The sequence below is a fragment of the Panthera pardus genome, unplaced genomic scaffold (genome assembly GCF_024362965.1).
Source record: "Panthera pardus isolate Hobbes unplaced genomic scaffold, ASM2436296v1 HiC_scaffold_2, whole genome shotgun sequence".
Lineage (NCBI taxonomy): Eukaryota > Metazoa > Chordata > Mammalia > Carnivora > Felidae > Panthera > Panthera pardus.
This window is the reverse complement of record NW_026526765.1, coordinates 7,451,422-7,473,033: the sequence shown is the minus strand read 5'-3', so window position 1 is coordinate 7,473,033 and position 21,612 is coordinate 7,451,422. Positions and strand designations below refer to the sequence as shown.

At 47.5% G+C, this 21,612-nt stretch overlaps 1 protein-coding gene across 9 annotated transcripts in view; it reads left to right on the top strand.

The window, feature by feature from the left end:
* SEMA5A (semaphorin 5A) overlaps window positions 1-21,612 on the top strand; it is a 477,458-nt gene that overhangs the window by 10,423 nt on the left and 445,423 nt on the right. The window contains exon 1 of one of the 9 annotated variants that reach the window (XM_019450804.2): window positions 8,768-8,920. The exons of the other annotated variants lie outside the window; for them this stretch is intronic. The gene's annotated coding sequence lies outside the window, so the exon portion shown is untranslated. Of the gene's footprint in view, window positions 1-8,767; window positions 8,921-21,612 lie in introns of those variants that run through there. 9 annotated transcript variants of the gene reach the window in all.

The following is a 21,612-nucleotide window of genomic DNA, read 5'->3' as shown; positions in this document are numbered from 1 at the left end:
CTCCAGGGCAGTAGGAACGCCTCCATTCCCGAGTCACGTCATGGTGGAAGGGACCTGAAGCCTCTTTGGATCTCTCTCTGACTTCCTTGGCTCCCAGTCATACCTTAAAGGTGGTGCTCAGCAGGTGGGGATACCTAAACCCATTTGCTCGGGTTGGAAACATTTCCCACTCTTCCTATCCATCCCGTCGCTTTCTTTTACAATGCGCGTCTTAAACCAGTGTTTTCCCGCAACTTTCTATATGTAGAAATACCGCCCTTGGATGTGAACTGTGCAGTGTTCAGGGGTGTGGGGCTGCGGGAGGGTAGGGAGGGGAGCCCTTTGCAGAGCTCTGCAAGGCCAGCCAGTGCACCGTGGCTGTCTCCGCTTTCCGAGCCGACTCCAGAGTCAGGCCTGGAGCCAAATTTACTCTCCGTCTGCCAGCAGTGATGGAAACTCCTAGGTCCTATCACTAGCTCGTGAAAAGAAATCATTCAGGAAACTGCAAGCTGGCAAGTAAGAATTGCAAAGATTCATTCACTCGAAAGCTTACGCCTGCAAATGTTATTTAACTTTGAACAATTTCTCCAGGCCCACCTGCTGGGTTTCCATCTCGTTGAGGTTTCTCTTGGTGCAGAGGAAAGCCTGGGAAGGATTCACAGTGGGGATCTGATGGCATGTGTCCTGGGGATGACGTCAGCTGAGGGGCCTCCCGGAGGTCCCACACGTCTTGCATCCCGGACCCGGGCATCTGTGCAGTAGGTTCTCTTCTGCAGAACTTCGTGGAGTAAGTGTAAAGGTTGGGACTTTCGTTGCTAAAGTTATAAACCGCAGAACAATAGAGGGGAACATCAGTCTTCATAGTGATCAGATACCCTGTCAATTAAAATACCTTGAAGACCGTTTTTAAAAGAGTATCTATTGACACATTGTTTACTGAGGTAGGCTCAAGAAAGTGAATGCTTTGAACTTGGACCATGACCAGAGAGAAGATGAACTTGACAGGCATGGGGAAGGGGTTACTGAGAGTAGCATACTGTAAGTTTTTGTTTGAGAAGAAGGGCATTTTCCTAGGTCTCCATAAAATTTAAAGGGACTTTTTTCTTTTTTCTTTTTTAAAGTTTATTTTGAGAGAGAGAGAGAAAGAGAGAGAGAGAGAGAGAGACAACATGAGTGGGGGAGGGGCAAACAAAGAGGAAGAGACAGAGAGGGCAGGGGAGGGGAAGAGAGGGAGAGGGAGGGAGAGAGAGAAAATCCCAAACAGGCTCTGCCACTGTCAGTGCAGAGCCCCACATGGGGCTTGAACTCAACAAACCGAGAGATCCTGACCCGAGCTGAAATCGAGAGTGGGATGCTTAACTGACTGAGCCACCCCAGCACCCTGAGACTTTTTTCTTATTATAATGCAAGTTATCAGCAAAAATCACACACTACAGATTCAGACACAATTTAAAAGTGTATTTTATTCGTTTGTTTTGGTTGCTGGAAGGGAGTAGTGTAGGCTTTGGTGTGAATTGCGAAGAAGACCAGATCAACATTTTTCATTTCGTATTTGTGACCCTGAGTTTCTTGATAATCTCTCAGAAAATCCTAGGTTTCTTAATTTAGTGGCCCATTACTTTGATCTTCTCTCTTCAGAGGGAAAAGAATCATCATGACTTCTCAGCCAGGGATTGTAGGTTCGAACAGCACAGTAAGGTGCAGATCGGCTTCCAGAATGCTCCAAAGTGTCACCCTGCCTACTTCTCCCGTTTTGGAACCGCTGGCTCCATTGGTGGGTCAGTTTGGGGTCAACATGAAGGAGGGGCACAGAAAGGAAAGGATCATCCTGGGTAATGGAGACCCCTCTGAGCTCCAGAGAATGTTGGTTCCACTTACTCTTTTCGATTTAATAAAGGCCACACTGGCTTGTTCTGTCCTCCTCCTGTGTCTGAGGCCACAAAAGCTCTGATCCTCCCCATTGTCAGGGAGCTTGTGATTTGCAGAAGAGCCCGTTGGTGTGTGGCTCATGGGCCCGAATGCAGTTTAGGATTTGCCGCTAAGTAAGTGTTTTTTGATGGGCTTTTAAGTTTTTGTGTTTAAATTAAAAGTGTATGTTCCCCCGAGAGCTGGCTTTGGGGACCAGATTTCCTGCCTTGGGGTTGTTGGGGGACGTGCTAAGTGGGGAGAACAGGACCACGATTGGAGGCTTGGTAAAATCCTAGTCAAGACGCCTGGACAAAGAGTGCAGTCAGTGAGTGGCTCAGCTAGGGGACTGATATGGGGGGCCCGAGTGGCCTTTGGGGGTTCTTCTTTAATTGCACTTTTGACTGAACACCTGGTTTAGTTAAGCCTGCAGGGGTACATTTAGGAAAACAAACAAGAAACACCTCTGGGAAGGCTGCTCATTTCAAAGTGTGTGGGATCGCTCATGTTTATCTTTGTTGCTGGTCAGGGAAGGGCTACTGTGTCTTTTTAAATCTAGCTCTTGGGGTCGACTTTGACTTCTGCCAAGTAGCCATTTTGCCTGATCATGTTACAGTTTATGAATATATGTATGTTACGAACATGTTATAGCTTATGTCAGCTGTTGACAAAGTTCCCGCGTGGAGGTCCATCTGCCAAGCTCCAGTGCCAACCAGGTCCGTCTCTTGTATCTTCCAATGTGTAGGGAGGAAAGGATTTTGTAGGTGTACTTCTGTAAAAGAGTTTGGCCTTAGATTTTTAGGAATTGGTAGAAAGCTAAAGGAATTCTTATAAAGACATAATTAGAGTACGTAAGGAACGGTAAAATGTACATGTTTGAAATGCTTTGCCTTTCTGAACAATTGGGAGGTTGTTAGCTGTTTCCTTTTCTCACATTGGCTTCCAGATGATTAATTGGATTTACTTAATTAAATGCTCCACATTTAAGTGGAGTGGAGGCCCAGGGAGTATTCTGAAAATAGTATCAGTTGTTTTCTATTGATCTACGGCATACAACATGGCTTGCTTCTACTTAGCGCAAAGACATTCGGTTGTATATTCATCATCTTTCGCTTTAAGTTATTTAACTGTCAGTTCTAAAGTGAAAAGTCTATTTAAAATATCTTATGGATGATCTCAAAAAATCCCATATCATGAAATTCTGTCCCTTTACTGCACTCCAGGGGAGTAAGCCAGCTTTGAGCACGGTTCTCTTGCTGCCACAGTATTTGGAACGTTTGGAGGGGCACTGGGGCTATTTTTAGCAAATTCAAATGTATCCTGTGGTGGCCAATTTCCAAGGATCCAAAATTAGTCACGGGATCTTGGACAGCACAGTGTCAAGGGCTCAGACAACGTGCCTGTTCCACATCTTTGCATTGCCGACCTGAATCTGACGTTAGGATTGATTGCTTTGGTCAAACAATACATCATTGTGTGGAGATCACAAAAGAATCACCTCTCACTGTGAACAAAGGGGTCAGAAGCTATGGAATTCGGGGCTAGGCGGAGTGGACGCTGATCAGATTGGCAGTGGTTCAGCCTGTTGGAAGATGACAGTGCCTTGATGATGAGGACAGTTAAAAACCCGACGGCTATGTTTATGTTATTGGTAGGGGTACAGAGGTGAACAGCCGAGATCCTCCTTCCCCCCTCCTGTTTTGTTTACATGAACAGAAGGTCAAAGGAGGACCCTTTCAGGCTGAAAGTCTCGCTTATCACAGTAACCTTTCATCCGTAGTAAAAAGAAGAGCTGCAGTTACCCTCCTGAAAAGATCTCTTACACATGTTGCCCCCAATCATGCCAGAGTCAAATGACCGGTTTGCTTTGAAAGAATTCTATTTCCACTTCCTTATGTCTAGAGAAACACTTCGTTATTCAATATATATGTAGCCTACAGTTGTCCTTGGCAGTGATGGTTGATTACTGTTTTTCCCCAAGGGTTTTTGTTTTTTTTTTGTTTGTTTGCTTGTTTGTTTGTTTGTAAAGTAATCCACAATTTACAAGAGGATGAGCTGCTTTTGAACAGTTTTATTCTGACAAGGCTTTCTGTCGTCTTAGTTCAAACTGACATGGCAGACAGGAGGTTGACTTGATTTAAAGGAAGGGCAGTGCATTTGGTTGAATGCTAGCATCTTATCTGTTGAATGTGGAGGGCCTCCTAACTGATAATACCATTCCATAGACTTCCAGAATTTGCAACATGGGGAGGCTGTCCAGTATTTGTCTCCAGGCAGGGATTTTTCTAAACCTTCATAGAGAGATGGTGACTTATTATGTTCTTCTTCTTCTTTAATGTTTATGTATTTATTTTTGAGTGAGACAGAAGCAGAGAGAGAGAAGAGAGAGAGAGGCAGAAAGAGACGGAGACGGAGAATCCCAAGCAGGCTCCATCCCTGGATCCCACGAACCATGAGATCATGACCTGAGTCGAAACCAAGAGTCACACGAGTAGCGGACTGAGCCACCCAGGCGCCCCCATATCATGTTCTTAAGGGCTTACACAGGGGTTCCATTATAACGTGGACCATTTCTTTTTAGTGTAGTCCAGAGGAGCTGGACAGATGAAAGGTAGCTTGTGTAGTTACCTAAAAAATGATTACCAGAAGCTTCCTTTGTGCCAGAGCCCAAGCCCTGCCCTGGGAATACAGTGTGTACAGGACAGAGGTTTCTGCTCTGTTGGTGTGTATTTTCAAGAACTTTAACGAGGCTTCGGGTTCATTCGGACACTGAGGATTGTCCAGAACCCCGATCCGGGAGGGCTGTGATAGCAGGTGGAGGAGTGGGGCTGGGCACAGTGGGGACAGTGCGCTTGTCTGTGCCCTGGCCGTGTTGCCTCACTTCCTGGGACTAAGGGAGCAGTGGAGGTTTGGAAGGTGCACACCCAGGAGGCCTGGACCTGCATTCGGTCCCCTCTGCCCAGGATGCACAGCCGCTCTCTCAGAGCACCTGCAGCGAGGCGGTGGTGTCCTCAGACTCGTTCTCTAGGTTCTCTAGGTTCTCTTCGAGTAGAGAGGGCCTGAAGATCAGGAGCTTCCAGGTGAGTAAGGATCCGGGTGTTCACGGACTTCCTTTCCGGACCTTTGAGAAGTTTGCGGTCACCCCCGTGGGACTGTCAGGGAACTTGGATGCCCGGACCCCTGTTGGACAAGCTGACCGCCGTGCCTCCCAAGGCCGCCAGCGTGCGGTGTGCTTCCCGGTGCTCGCAGGGACAAACTCGCAGCATCCACCCTGGCCGCCGGGCTGCCTTTTCCCGTGGTTAATGCGCTTTGCAGTCAGGAAAGGGAAATAAGCCTTTCCCGAAGTGGAAGAGCCCCGGGATGGAACAGGAGAATTGGTGCTGCAGCAACAGTCTGGTCACAAGGCCGCCAGAGAGCGCCCCTGGGGAGCCTGCCCGCCCGGGTCCGCTTGCCTACTGCACTATCACCTACGCCGCTCGCCTGCTGTGTGCTCATCTACTCCGCTCGCCTGCTGTGTGCTCATCTACTCCGCTCGCCTACTGTGTGCTCATCTACTCCGCTCGCCTGCTGTGTGCTCATCTACTCCGCTCGCCTACTGTGTGCTCAGACGCCCAGCGCCCCCCACCCGCCCCGAGCAGCGCCTGCGATGTGCAGAAGCTTCTTGTTACAGGGGTTCCAGCGCGTCGGTCAACATCCCCAGACTCTGGGCTTCCGGAGGAGGGCCGTTTCTCTCTCACAAACTGCCCTCCGTGTCCCGACCGCTGCTTTGTCTGCGGCGCGTGATGGGTCCACGGTGAACGTGACGCTGGATGCCACACTCTGCCCACGTGTCTCAAGTGGTGTGCGAACGGGGCCCACCCGCCGTCTCTCGTTCCATGTGTGTCTGTGAACCGGAAGGATGAACGCCCTTCCATTCTGTTTCCTTCCGTTTTGTCCCTTTATGTAAACCTGAACCAGCAGCGACTTGTCAGGACACGAATTTTGGCAAGTGGCTTTGGAGCAAGAGATTACTACCAAGGAAGTTTTTGTTTGTTTGTTTTTGCCAGGGTGGTGTTTCAGGTATGACGAATTTGCGAGTTATGTGTGTTGTTTCCCTTTGGGTGTTTAACTGGCACAGATGTGTTTATGTTTTAATTATATATCACCTTATGTGCAGCTGTGAAATCCTCTACCTGTAAAGAAATGTGGCTCCTGAATATGGACTCTCCTGTCACCACCTGCAGCCCTGTGTGCACATGACTTTGTTTTCTTCTCCTCCCTTTCCCTTTCTTTCCTTCCTTTTCCTCTCCTCTCCTCTCTTCTCTCCTCCCCTCCCTTCTCCTTCCTCTCTCTCTCTCTCTCTCTCCCTCTCTCTCCCTCCCACCCCCCTTTCTTTCTTTAAACACATGGGCTGTCATGGTCTGTCCCTTCTGGGTATAACCCAGTGCAGCAACGGATTGCCAACTGTGCTTGGGATACACATGTTTGGAAACCGTTGCACCTGACAAAGCTGGAGAACGCAGAGGTCAAGAGCAGCAAGGGGAGTGAAGAGTCTGCCTTCTGTTCCTCTGTGCCCTTTAGCACCTGTCTGTCCTCCCAGCTCTTTCCTTCTCCTTAGAGGTTATGGATGCTCTACTGAGTCTATTTGAACATGACACCCTCTGCATTTCATGGTGCTTAAGTTCCGGATAACTATTCTGAAGGCTTCTGTTCCACATGACCCAAGAGAGTGTAAAAGCAGTGAGGATCTGGGTACGGAAGTAGTAGAAAGAGGGTGGAACCCAAAAGACCTTTCAGTTCACAGTCCCCACCTCCCCTTCTTGTGAAGAGTTTTAAACAGGACGCATGAATAATTGAAGGCTAACTTCCTACTTACTTCCAAATATACCCATGGAATTTTATAAGGATTGAGATAGGCGGAGGAGGAGGCCAGTATTTGAAAGCATGTCATTAGTTTATAATTTGAAAAAAAAAAAAAAAAATTCTGGCACCGGTTCAGTAGATGGCTTAACACTATTGGCAGAGGCCTAGAGGTCAGTGTCTGAAATATTCCTGGCACACAGAGCTTGCATGTTTTATTTTGTTTTAATTGCAGTTTATTAGTGGTAATTTCGGTTCAGTCACTTAGCGTGAAATAAAGGCCACCGTCCTATGTCCTGAAGCTGTTGGGAAGGAGCCGTTCAGCAGGTGGGGGAACAGCCAGGGGGAGAGTGAGGCCCCAGCTGCCCCCTGGGGCCGGCCAAGTGGCATCCTCACCTCTGGGGAAGGTGCTGAGAAGCCTGGCTGCCAGCGAGAAGGCTGTGGGGACTTTGTTTCAGTAACATGGGGCAGAAGCGGTGAGAGCGGGGTGGCAGACCGAGGCAAGCAGTTTTCCCCACCCAGGGCCTGGCTGCTGTCCTTAGGTGGTCCCCAGACTGCGAGATGGCTGACAGCTGCTGGTGCTCTCAGAACTGGGGTGGGGGGAGGACTTGCCATAGCCACAACGATCTGGATACAGCTGGATACAGCTACGGCAGGCTCAGAAGTCGGAGAAGCTGCCCTTCGGCCTCTCTCTGGGGACTTCCAGAAGTGCCAAGTCTTGCACATAGAACCACTGTGTCCTGAGAGCTACCTGATCACAAAGGCTTTTCAGACCTCTGGAACTGGGTCCTCCTGAAATCTATCGATGCCTGGCTCCCCTGTGAAATTGATTTAATACCTGGGAACAGAGGCAAATCACGTAGACTTATTTCGAGGCCCCTCTTATCTTTCTTCTCAGAAGTAAATACAATAAACCTTCGGAAAACACGGGGTGGGGCTTGGGGACAGTGACCCCTGCCCCCTACACAGTCAAAAATGTGCTTAAAACTTTTGATTCCCCCAAACCTGACTACTGATAGCCTTCCATTGATCAGGAGCCTTACCAAGAACATGAACAGTTGACTACTACGTTCCATGTGTATACATGTTACATACCGTATTCTTACAATGAAGTAAGCTAGAGGAAAAAGGTTATCGTGAAAATCCCAAGGAAGGGAAATCTATATTTACAGAACCGTGCTGTCGTTGTCAGCCAAAGAAGCTGTTCAAACCCGTTGTTGTTCAAGGGTCACCTCACCTGTAGGCGATGCAGTGCGTATCATTGCACATGGATACATTTGTTTGTTTCCGTGATCTGTGGCTATGCGATGCATCATCCCCTAACTTAGTGGCCGAGGACATTAAGTTGTTACTCTCTCTCTCTCAGTCTTTCACGAGGCTGGGCTCAGCTGGGTGGTTCTCCCCGGGTCTCTCACGAGGTGGCTGTCACATCACATGACACAAGGAGGTAGGCTGGCATCATCAGAGGTTTCCCAGAGCTGGATGTTCAAGATGGGCTCACTCACAGGTCTGGCGCCAGGGGGTCCTTCCGTGTGCCTTCCCTCCCCTTACCCGAAGGCTTGGGCTTCCACAGGCAGGAAACACACTCCAGGCCGTTTAAGGCTGTGCCCAGAGCTGGCACTGGCTACTTCCGCCGTGCTGCAGCGGTCACGACAGCCCTCGGGCTCGCCCAGATCCCCGGGTAGGAGACATCGAGTGCGTAGTGACGGGCAAGTGCCAAGGCACGCAGCAGAACATGTGGGACGGGAGATTGTGTGGAGGCCATCTGTGGAAAAGTCCCATCTGCCGCGTCATTCCTCGTGTGCAGTGTATGGGAACCAACAAAAGACATGTGTAATCACTTGCTAAGGTCAATCATACTTGACGTCGTTTCTGTAACGACAGGATTTGGAGGCGAACACACGGATACTTCAGATACAACATGCCGATGTCAAACTTACAAATTACAGAATGAACGATCTTTCTTTTTTCATCAAAATGCATTTTTTTTTTTTTTTTGGCTCCACGATGAACATTGCAGGATATCCTTAAATATCAAAGTCCTGTAGCTCTTTCCAGGATGATGATGAGGCAGCACGAATGTCGCGGTTACCAGAGTAGATTTGGGATCGGAGTGGCTGGCTTTGTAGCTCAGTTCTAGGAGAATTTGAGGGGCGTCTCAATCTCTCTGTGCCACGCTCTTCTCAGTTCTAAAACGGTAAGAGCCCTTCCTGCCTGGTAGGCGGTTCTCTGAAGATTAGAGACCGGGGATGCATGTGAATCGCCCGCTCCACAGTGAGCACTTTCCAGTGATAGCGAAGTGTTTGTGTTGTGAATAGAAAGTCTCCTGCCAAGCCCAGGTGTGGGTTAACATCTTTCTCTACTTCAGAGCACATTGCGCAAGGCCCTTGCATCCGCTCCTCTGGCAGGTCACCTGCCCACGAATGCCCACACAGAGCGGTAGGAGGGAGGTGGGAAGAAAAAGGAAATTGGCCCAAAATAAAAACAGGGCTGGGAATTGTTGCTTGACTTTGCCAAAAAAGCAAATATCACTTGATGTTAGGAAAAGGTAAACGAACAGAAAGGCTAGTGATTTCTCCTCGGTGGATGCTGGGTATCTTCCGCTTTCCCCGGTAGATCCTCTCTGGAGCCTTCTCCAGGCCCGGGAGGTCCAGCTGCGTGGACTGCATCCCAGGCTTGCTGGCCTTCTCCTCCGGGCTGGCTGGCCTTCTCCTCCGGGCTGGCTTCCTCCCATGGGTGGCCTGGAGGGGCTGAAGGAAGGCTTGCATCCTGAGGAGGGTGCACGGCTGGCTGCATCCTTCTAAGGCCTCGGTGCCCCCCGCCCCTGCCTCCACCCAGGCACCCTCAACGGAGCCCCTCCCGGCTCTCAGAACTGGAAAATGCTCTCTCCGTCCAGCCCAGGAGGCTTAGAGGTGGTGGTTGAGCTGGCTCAGGCTCAGCGTGGCCTGGGTCCCTCTGAACCCTGGCTATCCCAGCCCCAGAACGATAGCATTGACATCCATTTTCGGTTGGTTTTGTGACAGCGGCTCCTGCCAGCATGGGGAAGAATGTGAGAAGTTAAAAACTCCATGATCTTTTCTAATGCCTGTGAAGAGCTTTTGAGCCTTGTCTAGCTGTAGTCACTCCCAGCCCGGCGTGGTAGGTTGGCGTCCATTATTGGCGTAGTTACATAGTCACATAAAGCTAAGCAGGGGTGACGCAGATCATGTGGCCGGATATATGATCATGTGCTGAAACAGGACCAGAATCCTGGCCACCTGATCGATGACCACCAGCGTGGAGGGAGGAGGGACCAGGGACGAGAACTTCTAACTCGAAGTCAAGCCACTCCAGGGCTTCCAGACTGATGACTCTTAGGGAAGAAATGGCTTTGGAGCTTAACTGAGGGCGGACAGTATTTCCTTTAGAAACTCGGGAGCAACTGCGTTCTAGGTCAGTCTCTTTAAACTGGATAATTCTTGTCGTGCAAGCTGACATCTTCACAGGGTCGCAGAATGCTGGTTTATGTAGTTAAATACACTTGTATATGCTATGAATTAGTTTTGATAAAATCAGTAAACTGTATTATTCTGGGACGGCCCTCATAAATGGGGTCTGAGGTATCCTTAATCTCGGATATGCAAACACATAAATATCTGTTTACGTATTGTTTTATACACATGCATCCCACGTGGCTTTTTAGCTTAATCCTGAACTTAAATGTTTGTGTTGTTAGTTAATTGGTGTGTGTGGAGAAGAGGAGGACTGTCCTGACCCAGGCAAATTCCCCCTTCCTTTCAGTACTTATATGACCTTGGGAAGCATTTGGTAGCAAGAACTTTGCAACTCAACATACAATACAAGTTGTATAGGAGGTCATGGTTTGGATGAAGTGTGAGGCTTTTAACGAGAAAGAAGTGCTCCTTTTGCTTGCTTTTCTGGCTATTAATAACCCCGCGGGGGTTCCCAATTTTCTGGAGCTCTGCATAATTTTTAAAATTATAATTCCTGCAATCATTGGAATAATTATTTTCTTCACAATATGGCCCTATAAAGGACTACCAGGACAGATATTCCAAACAGTACGATCTTTTTTTTTTTTTTTTTTTGCTCTAGATTCAATTATTTCACATGTCTAGAACTCCATCATCCGGGTATAATGCTTGTCATACTGTCTCCCTGCCCTTTCTCAGTCTGCTGTACATGGAATTTCAGCCTCTCTGAAAACCTTATCAAACTTTTCTCCTTCTCATTCCTCTTCCCTGATGAGTCTCAGCAGAGAGAGTGCCTGGACATAAGGGGGGGGGGCATTTTGGGTTGTCTCAGTGCCTGGGGGTGCTCTTGGCATTTGGAGCCCGAGAGCCAGCACAACCATTATTATCTGTTGCCCTCGCTTGAAGACTCCTGGTACCTTCTGGGGGCGCCTGGGTGGCTCAGTTGGTTAAACGTGAGATTTCAGCTCAGGTCATGATCTCACAGTTCATTTGAGCCTCGCATCAGGCTTGCTGCTGTCAGTGCAGAGTACGTGTTGGATCCTCTCTCTGCCCTCCCCCTGCTTGCTTTCTCTCTCTCAAAAACAAACGTTAAAAAAAAAAAAGAGTCCCGGTACCTTCTGGTTCAGAATCCAGCTCCTTGTCAAGTCCCAATTCAAATCTGGGCTCCCGGGGAATGCATTGTACCGATTTTACCTGCTCCTGAAATTCTCTTGCCTTTGCTGTCACTGCCAGTCATTTCATGTAAAAATTAGGTGAAATCAAGGGTTCACAAAGGTTTCTTGTAAATGGTCAAACGGCAAATATTTTAGGCTTTGAGGTCCACGTGTCTGTGTCACGACTACTCAGTTGTGCTGTCGTAGTATGAAAATAGCCATTGGCATCGTGCAAAGGGGTGGCATGGCTGTGTTCCGATAAAACTTTATTTGCACAAATAAGTAGGGGGCCAGATTTGGCCCACAGGCCATAGTTTTTGACCCTTGGCATAAACCATACGAAATAGCTATTTTTGTCTTTCCAAAATGGTCAACTATTGCCTGTTTGATGTGATTCAAGGTAATGTATTGTATGTCTTGTTGTGAATCTCATTATCATCTGAATGTCTCATTTCTACTCCAAACACATCTACATGTATCTTATTCTCCCTCTCTGTGTGTTTGGTATCCTTGCATGGGGTCCAGGTCAAACCCTAAAATATTTTGGTCATGCAATACATACGTGTTTAGTAAGTATTTGAAGTGCAGAACTCTAAACTCAAAATCCCGTCGCGGAAAGAAAACTCATAGTTTATTTATTTTTTAAATGGTTTATTTATTTTTGAGAGAGCACAAGAACCGTGAGGTCATGACCTGAGCTGAAGTTGGCCGCTCCACCGAGTCACCCAGGTGCCCTCAAAACTCATGGTTTATTAAATATTCCCTTGGTTACCCTGAAAAGTGTTTACGTATATATTTGTAATTACGTTAATAGCGGTTGAGATTTGCTAAGTCCTGATACTGTGGCCAAGGGGATGCTCACTATTATTGTTGTGGCTGTTGTTGCCATCTGTATTTGTTTCCTAGGGCTCCCACAACGGTCTGAAATCAGGGTGTGGGCAGGATTGCTTCCTTCTGGAGGCTCTGAGGGAGAATCTGTTCCGTGGCGCTTCCCAGTTTCCGGTGGTTGCCCCCCGTCTTGGTGTTCTTGTTTTGTAGACGCATCACTGCAGACTCCACCTTAGTCTCACCATGTGGCATCATCTCTGTGTCTCTTTTTAGAAGGATATTGTAGGTGGCTTAGGGTTCACTCTAATCTGGAATGACCTCATCTTAATTTAACTAATAATGACATCTGCAAAAACCTTATTTCCAAATCATGTAACGTTCTGAAGTTGCGGGTAGACACGAATTATTTTGGGGGGGCACCATTCCACTAGTCAGCCCAGCGCAGCGTCCGTAAGGCAGTGATACAAAGTTGGCACCTTGCTGGCATCCGGATAGAAGCCCGCAGAGTCTACAGGGAGCTATTCTGCCCCTAAGGATGGTCCCGAGTTACTCGCTTTGGACCCAGAGTGGAGAGTTAAGCTTTTGAGTGCTTAATAATCATTTGCTGATTTCAGTTTGCCCGGCAGCCGCTTCTTCCAGATCAACAGGAGGGTCCACCAGCAGGTGGTTTGATGCAGCAATGATGACAGATCAGTGATAACAGAGCTATGCCCCCTTCCCTTTGGGCCCTCCTTGTATCCTTTTATACATTTGTGTAATAATTTAGGCACTCAGATTGTGCTTAATGGCTTTGATTTCTGAGGTTTTGTAAACAATTTTACATGATACAGAATGCTTCCACTCAGAGCTAAGATTTGAAAAATATGCTCAGATGGTTTCTCCCTCTAGAAACGTGTGCAGTTCCTGCATTTTTATGGGATTCGTGAGCATGATTAAGTTGGTCATTTTAGAAATTGAAACCACCTTCTTTTACGAGAGCTGATAGTAAGGGAGCCTCTATCTCTGACGGGACTGTGATAAGATAAGGTTCTGCAAAAGGAGGTGACATTTAGACATTTAAAATACATTTACTTCTTCTACTCCAATCGTAATTGTCCTTTGTGGGGACTCAGTTTGGCGATTACACAGTTCCCTTACGTATGTTTCATTTTTCAATTTCATTTTCCTCTTGAGTGGGAGAGTTAATTCCCATTTTATCTAAATAAAGAACAGATTTCTTCAGCTTATAATAGATTTTAAACATTCTTGTATTAACTCTATAAATCAAATCACCTTTATTGCTTACTAATTGCTTTATCTTGTAAAACTGTTTGTATCTTTATCTTACTTAAGCTCAAAATATGCGTGTGCATAATAGCTTGGAAAAGAAAAAAATTACCTCCAAGTAGCCGCCGTTTAAATAGTGTTAGGCACTGCATCCGTCCAAACTACACAGGAGGCTGTGTAAATTCGATTTCAGCTGAAGACTTGTTCCTTTAAGAACTGTGTAGAATCTCTACAACCAAAACATAAAAGGGAGAAGCTGAATTATGTTAAGACGAGTTATTGGAGATCAAATTTAGATTCCACTTTTGCTAAATATCATTAATTACGTAGTTACGATGAACCACCAAGGTGTGGTTTAACTTTCCAGGTTGAAGTTGTTCACTGGGGGGGGGGGGGGGGGGCACCTGGGTGGCTCAGTGGGTCGAGCGACCGACTTTGGCTCAGGTCATGATCTCACTGTTTGTGAGTTCGAGCCCCGCATCAGACTCTGTGCTGACAGCTCAGAGCCTGGAACCTGCTTCGGATTCTGGATCTCCCTCTCTCTCTCTGCCTCTCTCCCCCTCATGCTCTGTCTCTCTCTGTCTCAGAAATAAATAAACATTACAAAAAAAGTTTTAAAGTTGTTCATTTGGGAAATCCGAGAATTAAAGCCGTTTGGGAGACTCGAGACATGCCTCCCTTTATTTGCTGCCTGCCCATTGTCTTTGCCCCATTTTCTCTTTTGGACCTACAACCTGGATGCTCCAGCGGCCTGAGGTCATTTACTATGGCAGCCCGATCTTGCCTTTCTCCCCGGAAGTTGTCAGCACCCTTCATGGAGTAATCCTTGCATGGAGATCCTGTGTGAGGCCGGGAAGGCGCCGCGGGGGGGAAGAAGTGAGGTCTGAGGGGAGATTCTGTCCATGGGGATGGGGCCTCTTAGGGTGGGAGCCTGCCCGAGCCTGCGTTCTGGGGCTCTAGGTAGTCTTGATCCTCAGGGAACAGGTGGAGCCCTCAGGGTCCTCTGTACTTCCAGGGAAGGTGAAGGAAGTCCCGGGGGCAGGTGTGGCTGCAGCTACCTGAGCGTCTCCTCAGACACCTGCGACCCTACAGGGTCATCATGCAGGCAGACTCACCTGTCACCTCTTCCCTGGAGGATGCCAGGCCCCCTCCTTGGAGAGGTGACAACCACGGACACGTCAGGGACACAGCAGCGACGCACATTGTTGGTGCAGGGAAGTTCAGAACTCAGCCAAGGCAAAGGAACACTTGAGTTGAAGAGCTTTCTCACCCGAGACTGGATGGATTGTTGACGTGGAACAGGGAGATTTTCTGGTCACTTGTGGCCCCGAGGGGAAGAGCCAGGATCAGTGAGAGAAATAAACCTTAATCACGTAGAGTTATAAAGAGATGGAATGGGCTGGCTTTGAGGCCTCTAATGGGATTGACAAACCACTTGGCAGGAATATGCAGAGAGGCGTTAAATCCTGAATAATTAGTCTCCGGTGTTGTTGCATATTTATCCTCAATTTTTGTTGTACTTTGTATTCCAGAGCCATTATTCCTAGCCAGAGGACCTTTGTATATTTTTAAAGAAAATAAATTAAAAAAAACCTTTGGGTACTTTTAGATTTACAGAAAAGTTGCTGAGACACAGCAGAGGGTCCCTGTGTGCTGTGTGTGCTCCTGCCCTGTTCATGCCTTACGTCCGCGTGGTCCGTGGGGCACAGTGAGAAGCCGGCATCGATGCTCTGTTATCGACCAGGGGCTGGACTGTATGTGCGTTTCCTCAGGTTCTGCCTTTTCCACGTCCTTTCTCCGTTCCAGGATTCCGTCTAGAATCCTCCCGTGACGTTTCGTTGTCTTGTCTTGGGTTCCTCGTGGCTGTGCACTTCCTCAGTCTTGTCCTTGGTTTTGGCGTCCTTGACAGTTGAGTGCTGGTCAGGGAGCTGGCGGAATGTCGCTCGGTTCGGGTTTGTCTCGTGTCTTTCCCCTGACTAGACTGTAGTTTATCGGTTTGGGGAGGAAGCTCACAGGCGAAGGGCCGTTCCCAAGGCACCTTGTTGGGACCTGCCGTCAACACCACTTAATGGCTTCATTCACCTGGCCGAGGTCGGGTAAATGTGGCGTAACCAGTAAATCCAAAGACTGGAGGCACCACAGGTCCTAAGCGGGCCCCGCCCTGCTCTGGCCTCTCTCTCTCCCCTCCCCTTCCCGAGCCCCTCTGGCTCTCCTTCCCCCTCTGCTGGGTCCAGAGTCCCCTGCGTCCAGAGGCCACCTCAGTGCCTGCTTTGCCTCGTCCCCACCCCACTTGTGCTGCCCTTTGCCCTGTGGTGTCCCCTTGGGCTCATCCACACGGGCATCCTGCATAGGTTTGTGGGTTTGCTGGCTGTCTCCTTCCCTGGAGGGTGGGCCCCAAGAAGGCAGGGAGCTTGCTTTCTCCCCTGTATGCTCAGACCTTTCAAACCTGCCTGGTGCATAGTAGGTGCTCAGGAAGCAGTGAATGGAAAGCAAATGAATGAATGATTTGCAGAAAGAAAAGTCACGGCATTTAGACCATGGTCCTCTACCATCAGAGGTTACAATTACGGGGTGAACGAAGACCAGTGCCAAGCCATGGTGATTGGGCCTTCCTGGGGGACCATTCATGGGCACCCATAGCACTTGGTTTTTTTCTGCCATCTTTTCTCATGGGATTATGTTTTTATTTATTTATTTATTTATTTATTTATTTATTTATTTATTTATAATTTTTTTTTTAACGTTTATTTATTTTTGAGACAGAGGCAGAGCATGAACGGGGGAGGGTCAGAGAGAGGGAGACACAGAATGTGAAACAGGCTCCAGGCTCTGAGCTGTCAGCACAGAGCCCGACGCGGGGCTCGAAGTCACGAGCTGCGAGATCATGACCTGAGCCGAAGTCGGCCGCTTAACCGACTGAGCCACCCAGGCGCCCCATCTCACGGGATTATGTTTTTACAGCCGTGGGGTTTGATGACACCCCACTTATCTCCAGCACTTTCCTTCACAAAGGTCTGAACTCTCGGTTCCTGTATGCGTTGTGACTGTATTTGCAGAGGCACCTTGTCTATGAGGGTTAAAACGGGTTTCGAGCAGGGAAACGCATCAGAATCCATCAGAAACGTACCATTAGAGTAGAAGGAAAGGTGTCATGTGGTCGAGGTAATGAATGATGGATTAAAATGCCGTGATGATCTCATAGAAGGCACCGAAACGCCTTCAGATTTGTAGGCCTGAAAAACCAGCCTGTGCTGGTCTTAGCATGACCCTAGCTGTCTTAGCAGGCTTCGCATGGTCTCAGTGTGTGTGGCCTTAGCGCTCTTACTATGATCTTAGTACGGTTTTAGTGTGGTCTGCGCTGTCTTAGCCCCTGATGGTTGCAGAGCTTAATTGTGTGGGTTTTGAGGTAGTTTGTAGTTCCAGCTTGCTAGTCCTTGCCTTCAGCGCATGTATGGCCATTGGATACGTATCTAAAGACTTTTTCCTTCTCCTAAGATATAGAGTGCTCAGTGGTAAACCCCTAAAAGGCTTTGTTTCAGCATTAACTATGTGGCTAGAGAAAAAAAAAAGAGCAAATCAGGGAATTAGCACCAAACTAAAATGACACTGGCTTGGTCAAGCCGCTAGCTCAGGCTCTTCTTGCGTTTTGGTGATGGGAAACTTTTTCTCACTTTGCAGACCCAGAGTCGAACAATGGGAAGTTCAGGACTGTTATTCTTCCCTAATGCCACGTAAAACAGTAGCTTGAAACTTCAAGTTTTTTGGTTGATAGTCCCATCAACAACGTGTGATGCTCAAAGTAGAATGCAAACGTTTGACTTTGAAACGTCTTGGCGTTCGTTTTAGGTTTGAGTTGAAAGTCGGACGGTTGCTTTACAAAAAGCCACGGCCAGGAACGGCCGTGCAGACAATGTCAGCTTTTATTTGCACACTCTGTCAGTGCCTAATAACATGGTGATAATTAGCGGTGACATGTTTTACAGAGAAAGGAGGGAAACCCAGGACCAACACACAAAGTGAGCAAAAACTCACATAAATACACTAGGAAGAATGGAATTCAACTTTATATTTATGTGCTTATAATATGCCATAGTTATTAATTTAACCCTGAGAGTAGTAATTCAAGTAGCAGCTGCCCCCAAATGAGCTTTCATTTATCAAGCTCAAAAAATATTTTCTACTCTCGTGTGGAATGAAAAAAAGTAGGTGAAAGATAAACATGTCATTCTGGGCTATAAAAACATCATGGAGACTCATATTTAAAATTGTTTTTACCTCCTGCTGTGATTCAGTATCTCTCTCTCTCTCTCTCTCTCTCTCTCTCTCTCTCTCTCTTTTTAGCAGAGTGGTCATTTTCTCCTTTTGGGCATCCATTAAACTTCAGGCAGTGTGTAAACTGTTCTGAAAAAAGAGTAGGCAATATCTGATCTGAAAGCGAGAGAGACCGCGACCAATGGATAAACAGGAAACTCTGTGGAAATATCCAAGGGAGGAGGCCATCTATGGCCGTGGACCTGGGTGGATGTCGTTAGTGGTTTAAGCTTTCCCACTTTGTTTTCTCTGTGTAAATACCATGGAAATGTATATGGATCTTTACTAGGAAATCTACAGAGGACTGGCTTAGGAAACATAAAATGGGCAGGATCGTTGCAATCCTTCATCTTCCTTAGGTGTCAATTGGATATTTGAGAAGTTACCTGAATTTCTTCAGTCTTGACAATTGGTGAGATGCCATCCTGCTGACCTTCAGGAATTGATGGGGAATGTGCCTTTCACCTAAGGAATTAGCTGACTCAAGTCAGGGCCAGTATATCCTCAGAGTACGTGAAAATCTAGACTGAGCACATGTAAATAACCCAGTCGTTACAGCATGTAATTTAACCATTCCACTGCAAACCACACAACGTGTGATGATGCTTGGGTAAAACATTTGTGTTACCGTCGTCCACAAATTCAGCTATTTTGGGGAATTTGCCCATAGTTAATGTTTCTGTGACTGAAATGGAGTGGTTTGGCCTTTGCTGGTTGCAGGTCATTTCTGAAGTTTGTGTCTGGTTTCCACAGTTACTGCGTATGTTTCTTTTTTCTGTGATGATGCAGATCCTTGCCTTTCTTGACCTTGCTCACCTGTGGCTACCACAAACCGTGACCAGAAGGGGAAAAACTCCTTTGTGTTAGTTTGCTTGCTTTTTCGCGCGCGTGTGTGTGCTCAGTCTGCAAATTTGAGTTGCTATGGTTACAGGACACTAGATTGGAGGGAGTCAGCTCATTGGTAAGGTGCAGCCCCTAGACTCTTTTGTGACATTATTTTCTTTGTAATGACCTGGGAAAGTAGGCTTTGTAAACTTGAGAGGTTTACCGATGCACAAAAAACTGACCGTTTCACCGATTGGTTCCATTATATCCCTTCTATTAGCCAAAGGATTCCCAGTCATTGGTGGGCTAGCCTCATTTGTTGTGGAAATTGATTTTCATCAATAGTTTGAAAAAGTGAACCACAACAAGTGACTGTTCTTGGTCACGGTTGCACGCCAGGTTTTATCCCACGGCTTCTCCTCCCTGAAGGTCCACGAGAACACCCGAGGGTTCTGTAAAGATGTGGATCCTGATCCACGAGTCCACGGCAACACCTGAGAGTCTGCATCTCTAAGAGCTCCCAGATGATGCCGATGCAGGGGTCTGGGGACCCCACTTTGAGTGGCCAGGAAAATGCGGCACGAAACTCCAGAGCCGTTCAACACCTTGGAGAAATTTCCTTTTTCCTCCTGCGCAGATATTTAGTTAAGCAGGCTGGGCAAAGTTTCCACTGAATCTCGCTGTTGTTTATTTAGAAAAAAACATGATACTTACCAACAGATGTCACAGAATTCGTTTTCCAATTAGTGTTTGGTTACGTATGTATGTATATGTGGTATGTGTGTCTGGTAAGTGTACGTGAGGTGTGGTGTGTGTGTATGTGTGTGTGTGTGTGTGTGTGTGTGTGTGTGCACCATCTCGAAGGCCGGGCTGAAGCCCAACCGTCCATCTGCAGAGTCGTGCACGGTGTTTTACCCAGAGTAAATGTTTAGTAGATTTGTTCAGTTAATTGAACCGAATGTATGAGTCCTGTGTTTGAGGGGAACAAAAAGATTGTTTTTATAACGACTTGACAAATCTCAAATAACTGCAGCTAAGAAAGGAGCACGTGAATTAATGGGAGAATGGAACCCCTGTCACCGGTTCTGCGGGGCACCCTGATGACACTGGGGGGACAGTGGGGTTTACTGTGGGCCTCTGTGCCAGGGGACACAGCTGGGTTCTTAGCAGCCTTTTCTTTTGGCAGGCTAAGAAATGACATTCCTGTGATTAATTTATTTTCAGATTTCATACGGTCATTAACGTATTTTCTTTTCCGCGTCTGTCATATCGGTTGCTGCTCAGGAACCCGAGCTGAAAAGCCGCAGCGCCTTCCTGACAGCTACTATTTCTGGGTTCTTCTCTGGTCAGCTGTGCTGCCCCCTGGGCTGCCAAGGGCCGTCATCAAACCCGTCTGGCCCATTTTGGTGGCGGCTGAAAGCGCTTTTGTGCGTGTCGTTCCTAGATGATCTAGGAGTAATTGGGAACGTCGCGCGCCCTCCCAGCTTGTCTGCTGGGCCACCCGTTGCTGTAACGGTGTCAGGCATGAATTTTCACACTTACCTTAAGGACCTCAAGGAAAGCGTGCACACACTCGTACTTTCACGAAAGCTGCCCTATGTCGACTCTTAAAGAAGTTTCCGCTCAGTTGCATGATGGACTCGTGGGTTTTGAAATTGTATCCTCACGTGTATGATGCGTGATGCACATCTCCTGATGACATTAAGTTTCAGGTGCCCATCCTTTGGAAGTTGGGGGCAGGAAGGAAAGAGTCCGTTTTGTGGGGTGTGCGGGAGAAGGATGGGCAGCCGGCAGCCTTGTGGCCGTCATCCCTCTGGCTGGGTCCTAACGTATACAGCCAGCTGGGAAGGAATTCTATTCTGATCACTGTCACGTATACTTCATTTATTTATTTTTAAATGTTTATTTATTTTTGAGAGAGCAGGAGCGGGGGAGGGGCAGAAAGAGAGGGGGACAGAGGATCCGAAGCAGGCTCCGTGCTCCGTGCTGACACCAGAGAGCCGAAGTTGGACACTTAACCGACTGAACCACCCAGGCGCCCCTGTATACTTTGTTTATACTTTCCGTTAGTTGTCCCCTAACCTAATGACAGTTATTTAATAACTCGGTGTCCAGGTAAGAGCCGGAAGCTTGAGTTGGATTCTGTCTCTGACACCTTTGTTCCAAGAACTGCAGGAAACGATGGGTACTGTGAGTAGAAGAATGTGTATCTTCTGGCCTCTGGCCTCTTTTCAACAGAGTTGAAAAGCTGAAGTGCTTATTCCAGAAACAACTGAGGACCACAGCTACAGGACAGCATGTCACCAAGGACAGTCAGAGCAAACGGAGGGGCAGGGGCATTTGTGATAACAGAATAAATTCAACTAGAAGGGCGTCCTGGGGGGTGGTGGATGGAGAAAGGACAGAGTCTGCGTGGTGGGCACAGGCCTTCAGACACTCCTCAGGAGCTGGGGGGCGGGACAGGCTCAGCCATCAGCCTGAGCTGTGGGGGACCGGCTCCAGACCTTCTGTGTCTTCCCAGGGTGTGACCTTTGCTGAAATAACTTAAAACTGGGAAAATTTGTTTTTGCTGAGCTATTAATTAGAAATATGTTAATCAGCTCAGCAGTACCTGGAAGATAGCCAGGGGTCTGAGCTCAAATGTCCAGTGGCTTATTTTATACCCCAAATACCCCATGATCACATCACGTTCAGATGATTATGTTTAACTCTTACATCCCGTGCCTGTAATGTCTTTGGGCGGTGGGTTAATCAGTTAGTCGACAGCACAGGCTAATGTTAAATTAGTAAACTTTTATTTTTCTAAAGTGGATGTATAGAAATTACTTAATATGACCAATTTCTTGTAGGGTTTTGGCTGCTGTTACCCAAATATGAAATGGAGGCTGGGAGAGAGAAACATCTTGAGGAATCTGATTTTAAACTTTTTAACATCTCTGTTGCAAGAATGAAGGGATCACGGGATCCCATCCTGTAACTTTTCTCCAAGAGTTTCATAATACACAGGGCAAAAGTTTAAGTTTGAGTGGAGT